At 46.4% G+C, this 10,078-nt stretch overlaps 1 pseudogene; it reads left to right on the top strand.

Annotated features, from left to right (window-relative positions):
- Positions 1 to 3,083: 3,083 nt before the first annotated feature.
- On the top strand, positions 3,084 to 3,201 carry LOC124561501 (annotated as a pseudogene).
- The last annotated feature ends 6,877 nt before the right edge of the window (positions 3,202 to 10,078 follow it).

Here is a 10,078-nt window from a genome sequence, read left to right as displayed (position 1 = left end):
CCACAGGGTGCAATATTAAGTCCCTTACTGTACACCCTGTGTGTCGCGCTTCTAGAGACTAAATTTGGTCTCAACACCAAAGTCCATCAATATAAGGACGATGTATGTACACTACTGGCCATTAAAATAGCTACACCACAAAGTTCACGTGCTACAGATGCGAAATTTAACCGGCAGGAAGAAGATGCTGCGATATGCAAATGATTAGCTTTTCAGAGCATTCACACAAGGTTGCCACCGGTGGCGACACATACAACGTGCTGACATGAGGAAAGTTTCCAACCGATTTCTCATACACTATTAGTAGTTGACCGGCGTTGCCTGGTCAAACGTTGTTGTGATGCTTCGTGCAAGGAGAAAATGCATACCATCACGTTTCCCACTTGCGGTTTATCGTACTGCGACATAGCTGCTCGCGTTGGTTGAGATCCAATGACTGTTAGCAGAATATGGAATCGTTGGGTTCAGGAGGGTAATACGGAACGCCGTGCTGGATCCCAATGGCCTCGCATCACTAGCAGTCGAGATGAAAGGCATCTTATCCGCGTGGCTGTAACGGATCGTGCAGCCACGTCTCGATCCCTGAGTCAACAGATGGGGACGTTTGCAAGACAACAACCATCTGCACGAACAGTTCGACGACGTTTGCAGCAGCATGGACTATCAGCTCGGAGACTATGGCTGGAGTTACCCTTGACGCTGCATCACAGACGGGAGCGCCTGCGATGGTGTACTCAACGACGAACCTGGGTGCACGAATGCCAAAAAGTCATTTTTTCGGATGAATCCAGTTTCTGTTTACAGCATCATGATGGTCGCATCCGTGTTTAGCGACATCGCGGTGAACGCACATTGGAAGCGTGTATTCGTCATCGTCATACTGGCGTATCACCCGGCGTGATGGTATGGGGTGCCATTGGTTACACGTCTCGGTCACCTCTTGTTCGCATTGGTGGGACTTTGAACAGTGGACGTCACATTACAGATGTGTTACGACCCGTGGCTCTACCCTTCATTCGATCCCTGCGAAACCCTACATTTTAGCAGGATAATGCACGACCACATGTTGCAGGTCCTGTACGGGCCATTCTGGATACAGAAAATGTTCGACTGCTGCCCTGGCCAGCACATTCTCCAGATCTCTTACCAATTGAAAACGTCTGGTCAATAGTGGCCAAGCAACTGGCTCGTCAGAATACGCCAGTCACTGCTCTTGATGATCTGTGGTATCATGTTGAAGCTGCATGGGTAGGTATACCTGTACACGCCATTCAAGCTCTGTTTGACTCAATGCCCAGGAGTATCAAGGACGTTATTACAGCGAGAGGTGGTTGTTCTGGGTACTGATTTCTCAGGATCTATGCACCCAAATTGCGTGAAAATGTAATCACATGTCAGTTCTAGTATAATATATTTGTCCAATGAATACCCGTTTATCATCTGCATTTCTTCTTGGTGTAGCAATTTTAATGGTCAGTAGTGTATAAGCGTCAGTCAAATGAAAATTAGACAGGAGAAAAAGAAGCAAGTAAACTGCTTATTATTTCAAAGTTAATTGCCACGGATGTTAATAAATTTATCCCAGTGTGAGACAAAACGGCCATTGCCTTCTTCGGAAAATGTTTGCGGTTGCTTACGCAGCTATGATTGTACCTGACGTGCACCACTTTGTCAAGAGTAAATCGGCGCCACGAATTCTCTCTTCAGGGTTACAAAAATATGTAAATCGCGTGGGGAGAGATCGGAACTGTATGGGCATGTGTAAGGGCTTTCCAGCGAAACATCTGCAGTATAGTCGAAACAACCTTGGCAATATTGCCCTGCAACAGAATGATACTGCCCACCAACATTCCAGGGCGATTTGACAACGCTGCTTAAGAAATAATAATCACTTTGGTTTCTTTTTTCCATCGGTCTCATTTTACGAAGGCTGTTCAATAAGTAATGCACCACAATTTTTTCTGAAATCAGGATGGTTTTATTTAGGATCCCAAACACCGTATTATTCGTCACTATTTTGATTACAAAACCCTATTTTTCAACATAAACTCCGTTCAGTGGGACGACCTTACTGGAAGGGTGTGTGTGCCCGCATCTCACCACTCTATTGGTCGACGTCGGAGCCAACATCTTACTGCATCGCCGGCCTGTGTGGCCGAGCGGTTCTAGGCGCTACAGTCTGGAACCGCGTTACCGCTACGGTCGCAGGTTCAAATCCTGCTTCGGGCATGTATGTGTTTGATGTCCTTAGGTTAGTTAGGTTTAAGTAGTTCTAAGTTCTACGGGGCTGATGACCTCAGAAGTTAAGTCCCATAGTGCTCAGAGCCATTTGAACCATTTGAATCTTGCTGTATCAACAGCCTTCTCCTCAGCCACGTACTGCTTCCTGCACAGTGCATCCTTCATTGGACCGAACAGATGGAAGTCGAAATATGCGGCATCTTGGCTATAGACTGAATGAGGAAGAACAGTCCAGTGAAATTTTGTGAGCATATTTGTGTGAGGCCTTCCACTGTCATGGAGAAGGAAGAGTTCGTTTGCATTTTTGTGGCGACAAACACGCTGAAGTCGCTTCTTCACTTCCCTGAGGTTAGATCAATGAGTGAGAACACCAAACAGAATAAACCCTTCAGAATCCCAGAACACCGTCGCCCTACCTTGGCTTTGGCTATGATCCGTTGATTTTGGGTGACACAGTTAAGGATAAACTATGCGTGTGAAATGCTTGGCAAAGAGGACTTGGGAAGTGGACTTACTCTAACGTTCAAAAAGTCTGTAATGCTGATATTCACGACGGCAAGGCATAATCCTCTGCCGACTGAATACAGCGTGGCCAGTACAAATTCCTCACACAGTTGCACGTTAAACTGCCTGGTGCGTACTTTGACAGAAAACTAACATGGAGTTGGCATACTCTGTTTCTACTTAAAACGAACACACACTGTTTTGTATCCCGTCTGGAAGAAGGCACGTGGGTCTGCTGCTGAAATCTGAAAGGTTGGCCGAATGTAGGAAGTGAGAGGGAGAAGGTGAGGTAAGATTCTTGGTACAGCTTTTTACATGAAAGTACACTTAATTATTGGGGCAACGATCTTGCCGCAGTGGATACACCGGTTCCCGTGAGATCACCGAAGTTAAGCGCTGTCGGGCGTGGTCGGCACTTGGACGGGTGACCATCCAGGAAGCCAAGCGCTGTTGCCATTTTTCGGGGTGCACTCAGCCTCGTGATGCCAATTGAGGAGCTACTCGACCGAATATTAGCGGCTTCGGTCAAAAATACCATCATAACGACCGGGAGAGCGGTGTGCTGACTCCACGCCCCTCCTGTCCGCATCCTCCACTGAGGATGACGCGGCGGTCGGGTGGTTCCGGTAGGCCACTCGTGGCCTGAAGACGGAGTGCTTTACATTTAATTATTAGTCAATGACATACGTAACTTTACAACTGAAGAGCCCGTAGGTGCAAAACCGTATTCCCGTCGTAAGTAGTACATAGTCTGTAACCTCCCCCTCACTTATCGACCTTAATGAGGGTCAAAAATTAAACCGCGTGCGCCTAATGGAAATTTGGGAAAAGCAATCGTCACCGAAGCTAATTTCTCGGTAAAGAGGCAGGAAAGGGTTACATCTAAATGAAAGGAAAAATGCAAATGAAATTGGTGGATATTAATTTTGAGGAAAAGGGTAAAATTAATAAAGAAAGTAAATGTGCGGTCATTACGTTAACAATTAATTGGCGGTAATTAGATATTTGAGATTTGGGGAAAATTACGGACGCCAGTCCTATGGACAATTACTGTAATAACTGAAAATGAAAGATTAATCCACATATAATTAGCACTAAAAGCGTGGCAACTGAAGGTTGACACGTGTTGTGTGAAAACTGAATGTTTGTCAGAAGTAATAAATTTCGCTACACTCTGACTTAATTTAGCAGAAGAATTAATAAAACCGGGAAATTGAAAGTTAAATTTAGTGACTGAAATTAATGGTGAACTTTGTTTCTGAAGCATTACGAAATTCAATAAAATAAGGTTAGTCTTGGGCTACCTCAACAATCATTTCAAAAGCTACTTGAATCTACATAATTTAGAAATACGAGATTTAACTTTGAACTTGAATTAAATGATTCTGAACAATTAACAATAGTAAAATTTAGTACGTACCAAGCTGAGCTGCTGTCACAGGTAAGCTAAAATATGGTAACAAAACTCGCACTCTTAATTTGTGCTTGTGTAATCTAAATATTGTAGCCAGCCATGAATACCTTAACTGAACTTTGAAATTAATGCAGTGAAATCGAATGATATTACTTTAATGCTGGCATTTGAATTTCAGCGACACTCGGGTTCATTCCGGAAAAGGAAGGGACCCTGCTTGGTAATGCAATTGGGACAATGGGCGACAAAGGTTCATGCTACGTTGCTGTAATTTAAAGAGGCAAATGGAACAATTTTAAAGGCTGAGGTCTGCCATACAGTTCTAAAACTTTACGTGCTTTTAGTCTTCCTTGTTGGTTGATTGAAGGTTTGCAGTCGTCGATCGGGGAGGTGGCGACTGTCACTCATTGTCGGCCGTCGCTGTTGCAGAAGCTGGATGTTGGCGCGCCTTCTTCTCGACACGGTCACCAGGCGAAACGGGCTGTTGATGTGCGCCAGCTAATGCTTCCCGTCCGCGACACTGTGTCAGAAACTATCATAGCAAGTCGAGCGCAATTACATGCTGCCAAATCCCGAAAGCGCAGCAACTCGCGGGAGCGTCATACACATACAAAACACCTGCTCCACCGCCCTACTCCAGCCAGACTCTCCGCTCTGCCCGCGCTCCATGCGGCAGAGTTCACACTACCAAAGATCCTACACACTTTGGTTCTCCACACGACCTATCGATGTAATCGTTCGATAGAATAGTTTTCCCCTTGGCCAGACCCAGCGTAAAAATGCAAATAATATTTACAAAACAAACCAATTATACATCGACATAAATGCATAAATATATATATACAAATAGTAAAAAACAAAATAAGGAAAAAATTTATAGTACAATAGATGGAAATAGGAGGATATGCATTTCCGGCGTTACAAGTCTCAATAGCAAGCTGAGGTTGAATCGATGTTTCCAGGCCGTCTGCTCTTGATGAAACGGGCGGAATCTTGAGCGGAGCTCGTAGAGCTGCACAGCACCGACTAGAAGGCGCTGTCGTCGGTGTCTGTCGTAGTGCCAACAACCTAATAACTTTAATACGCCGTGGCGTCGTTGCTATAGATACCACATCCCTCCCCCCTGAAAGGGCGCACCTTCGTTGAGTATGGCTTCCGACGGTGGGTGGAGGGACTAAGGGGCGGCGAAGCTGAGGGGGCGGACAGCGGAACTGCTGGGGCGCGCTGTCCACCCGCAACCCCGAATTGCTCGCGAGGGGGCGAGGAAAACGCCCCATGGAAAACTTGCGCAGGCCGCGCACCTGACGAACATTTGCAGAATTTGTACTTTTGCAGGCAGGACTAAAGTGTAACAGAGACAAGTGCAAATTTTTTCAAACTGAGATTCAATATTTAGGACATACGATTAACGAACAAGGTATCCACCCCTCGCTGTCACATCAAAGTGCGATTAGAGACTTGCCAGCGGCCAGGAACTTTAAAGAACTTCAGTCTGTGTTGGACAAAATTAGGTATTATATTCGGTTTATACCAAATGCAACGCAGATTGCAGCGCCTTTGCGTCGCCTTCGGCGTAAGAACGATCCTTTTGTTTGGTCTTCGGAATGTGACGCTGCTTTCCACAAGCTCAAATCTGCTTTGTTGAGTGATCGCTGTTTGATTCCTTTCGAACCCTCCAAACCAGTTGTTTTGGCTGTCGATGCATCTTCTCACGGCATTGGAGCGGTTCTCTCACACCACATTCATTCTGTCGATCGCCTGATCGCTTTTGTGTCTAAGTTGCTAAATTCTGCCCAGCAAAACTATTCTCAAATCGAGAAAGAAGCTTTAGCTATTGTCTATGGAGTGACTAAGTTTCATGATTTTTTTGTATGGTCGCAAGTTCTATTTGGTCACCGACCATAAGCCTTTGACGTCGTTGTTCCACCCGTCAAAGCCAGTTCCGGCCCGTACGGCACAAAAGTTGCAAAATTGGTCTTTGTTTTTGTCTAACTACGATTACGAAATCTTGTTTCGGCCTACCCATTCCGTTGACAGGAGCAGACCCACGCTCCGCCTTCCAGGCGGGATACAAAACAGAGATATGTAAACAGGCAGAAGGCGACGCTGCTGTCGGCAACACCTATATAAAGCAACAAGTGCTGGCGCAGTTGTACATTGGTTACCCCTGCTACAATGGCAGGTTATCAACATTTAAGTGAGTTTGAACGTGGTGTTACATTTCGTCGCACAAGCGGTGGGACACAGCATCTCCGAGGAAGCGATGAGTGGGGATTTTTACGTATGACCATTTCACGAGTGTACCGTGAATATCAGGAACCCGATAAAACATGAAATCTCCGACGTTGCTGCGGCCAGAAAAAGATCCTGTAAGAACGGGACCAACGACGACTGAAGAGAATCGTTCAGAGTGACAGAAGTCCGACCCTTCCGCAAATTGCTGCAGATTTCAATACTGGGCCACCAACAAGTGTCAGCGTTCGAACCACTCAACGAAACATCATCGATATGCGCTTTTCACCACTCGAGTACCCTTGATGACTGCACGACACAAAGCTTTACGCCTCACCTGGGCCCGTCAGTACCGACATTGGACTGTTGATGACTGGAAACACGTCGCCTGGTCTCGTTTCAAATTGTATTAAGTGGATGGACGTGTACGGGTGTGGAGACAACCTCATGAATCCATTAACCCTACATGTCAGCAGGGGAGTGTTCAAGCTGGCGGAGGCCCTGTAATGGTGAGGGGCGTGTGCATTTGGAGTGATACGGGACCCCTGGTACGTCTAGATGCGACTCTGACAGGTGACGCGTACGTAAGCATCCTGTGTCATCACCTGCATCCATTCACGTTCATTGTGACTTCCGACTGACTTGGGCAATTCCAGCCAGACAATGCGACACCTCACACGTCCAGAATAGCTGCAGAGTGGCTCCAGGTACACTCTTATGAGTTTAAACACTTCCGCTGGCCATCAAACTCTCGAGACATGAACAGTATTGAGTATATCTGGGATGTCTTGCAACGTGCTGTTCATAAGAGATCTCCACTCGCTTGTACTCTTACGGATTTATAGACACCTCTGCGGGATTCATGGTGTCAGTTCCCTCCAGCACTATTTTAGGCATTAGTCGAGTCCATGCCACATCGTGTTGCGGCACTTCTGCTTGCTCGCGAGGGCCCTACGCGTTATTAGGCAGGTGTACCAGTTTCTTTGACTCTTCAGTTTATAAAGAACGTTGCTGAGTTCTGGTGGGGCGTGGGACCGACTTTACTTTTGACTCCTTATAAGGTCTTGATCCGGTCTATAACTGACTAAGAAAATATCGCATACAGCAACACACCAAAATCTACTTCGCGAAAGTATATGTTCCACATTAGTGCTATCCGCTTAAATCTTGGAGCCATGAAATCAGCTCCCAACAACGCCCTGTTAGTGGAAGCTTCCAGAACGCCGGTACACACACGAAATCTCTTGAAACGTTTATCAATATCTGGTTACAGCTCTATAAAGACAATGTACAAATTCTGGGAACTAATACACGGTCCTATTAATGTGACCGCTGCCTATGTTTGACGTCAACTTGCAATAACCGTTCACAGTCGGGAGGTGGCAGCACTAGCAATGCACTCGTTGAATGCGGAAGCGGAGCGATTTGTCTGACGTTCAAAAGGGCATGGTCATTTTCTTTTGGTCCAAGGGTGGAATCATTTCCAAAACGGCTAAGTTCGTAAACTGTTTACGTGTCACGGTGGTTAAAGTATGCTGTGCGTGCCAAAACCGGTGCCGAGCAACTGTGGTGCACCACAGGCCGTAGATCACAACGGTAAACAAAGGCTGCAGAAATGTGTATGGGGGAACAGACATGCAACTGTTGAGCAACCGACAGCTCAGATGAACCACAAAGGGCTAACAACAGTGTCTCCTCAACGACCGTTCAGTAAATCATGCTGCGTATGGGCCTCTTCAGCAGACACCTGGTTCATGCACCCCTGATGACTGCTGTTCGTAGGCGACGAAGGCTGGAATTTGCACGTTGCTATCGCAACTAGACGCCCACTGAATGGCAACAGGCGGCCAGGTGGCCTTTTCAGATGAGTCACGTTTTATGTTCTATCGGGCAGATGGCCACTGGCACGTATGGCCTGAAACATCTGAAACCAAACACCATGCAATCAGCTGGCAACGTTATGGCCTGGCGAATGTTTTCGTGACGTTCCCTGGGTGATCTCGTCATTCTGGAAGGCACAGTGTACAAACACAAGTATGCATCTGTCCGTGGGAACGATGTCTATCCCTACATCTACACCTACATCCATACTTTGCAAACCACCGTGTGCTGCATGTCGGAGGATGCCCTGTACAGCAGTTTGTTTATCATCAGTACAGTGGCATCCTTTTGTTTGTTTGCAGCTAGCGATATTCAGCGCCCATATACTTCTTAAAATTCATGGTAAAACCTTCAGCTGTCGTCCATTTTGCACCATTCGCTACTAGTTTTGGTCACTGACCATTATGCCACCTAAGCTTGATAATGGTCATTGACCGAAACTAGTAGCGAATTGTGCAAATTGAATGACAGCTGAATGGCATCTTCCAGAAGGACAATACAACTTGTCAAATAGCTCTCAGGGTACAGGCATGAATCGAAGAGCACCAGAATGAGTTTACCGTACTCCCCTGGCCACCAGACGCCCTGGAGTTAAACTTAGTCCATAATCTGTGCGACCACCTCTATCGGGCTGTTAGCGCATGGATCCTAAGCCGGGAAACCAAGCCGATATGACCACGGCACTGGAGTCGGCACTGCTCCACATCCTTGTCTGTACCTTCCAGAACCTCAGTGATTCTCAAATGGCTCTGAGCACTATGGGACTTAACATCTGATGTCATCAGTCCCCTAGAACTTAGAACTACTTAAACCTAACTAACCTAAGGACATCACACACATCCATGCCCGAGGCGGGATTCGAACCTGCGACCGTAGCGGTCGCCAGTGGTTCTCTTCCTACACGTCTCGCACTGCAGAAGATGGTTACAGAGACTTTTGACTGGTGGTCACATTAACGCGACTGAGTAGTGTACAGGTAAATCACAGGAAAAGAACTCCTCTACTGGCAAAAAGCTGCGAAAAACGGCCTAATCTGACGAATAGTCGTACATTACATGGTACGAGGGGCGTTTGAAAATTCCGTGCAAAGTCCGAGAGATGGCACCACCGCCGCGTATCGAGGTCATGTTTAGTTAGTAGCATCTTTGGAAAGAGCAAGTTTCAGCCTCATTGGTCCATTTCTTTGTTTGGCATTCGTGTGAATCAAGGAAGTCGAGTGATTGTCAAAAAATAGACGGCAAAGAATTTCATTTGGTGATTAAACATTACTTTATGAAAGGCTAAACGCCTCAGGCGACTAAAGAGAAGCTTGATAAACATTACGGTGACTCTGCGCCTTCCATTAGAACAGTTTTCAAGTGGTTTCAAAATTTTCGGAGTGGCCATATGGGCACAAGTGATGCTGAACGTTCTGGACGCCCTGCGGAGATTACGACTCCAAAAAGAATTGATAAAATCCATGATATGGTGATGTACGACAGAAGAGTTCAAATGGTTCAAATGGCTCTGAGTACTATGGGACTTAACATCTTAGGTCATCAGTCCCCTAGAACTTAGAACTACTTAAACCTAACTAACCTAAGGACATCACACACATCCATGCCCGAGGCAGGATTCGAACCTGCGACCGTAGCAATCCCGCGGTTCCGGACTGAAGCGCCTAGAACCACACGGCCACCGCGGCCGGCTACAGAAGAGTTAAGGTGCGTGAGATTGTTAGTGTAGTGGGCATCTCGAAGTAACGAGTACATAATATTTTGCATAAACATTTGGACATGAGAAAGCTATCTGCAAGATGGGTTTCGC

This window comes from Schistocerca americana, chromosome 1, assembly GCF_021461395.2.
Source record: "Schistocerca americana isolate TAMUIC-IGC-003095 chromosome 1, iqSchAmer2.1, whole genome shotgun sequence".
In the NCBI taxonomy this organism is placed as follows: Eukaryota; Metazoa; Arthropoda; class Insecta; order Orthoptera; family Acrididae; genus Schistocerca; species Schistocerca americana.
Note: the sequence above shows the minus strand (reverse complement) of the source record. Positions and strands in the feature narration are given on the sequence as shown.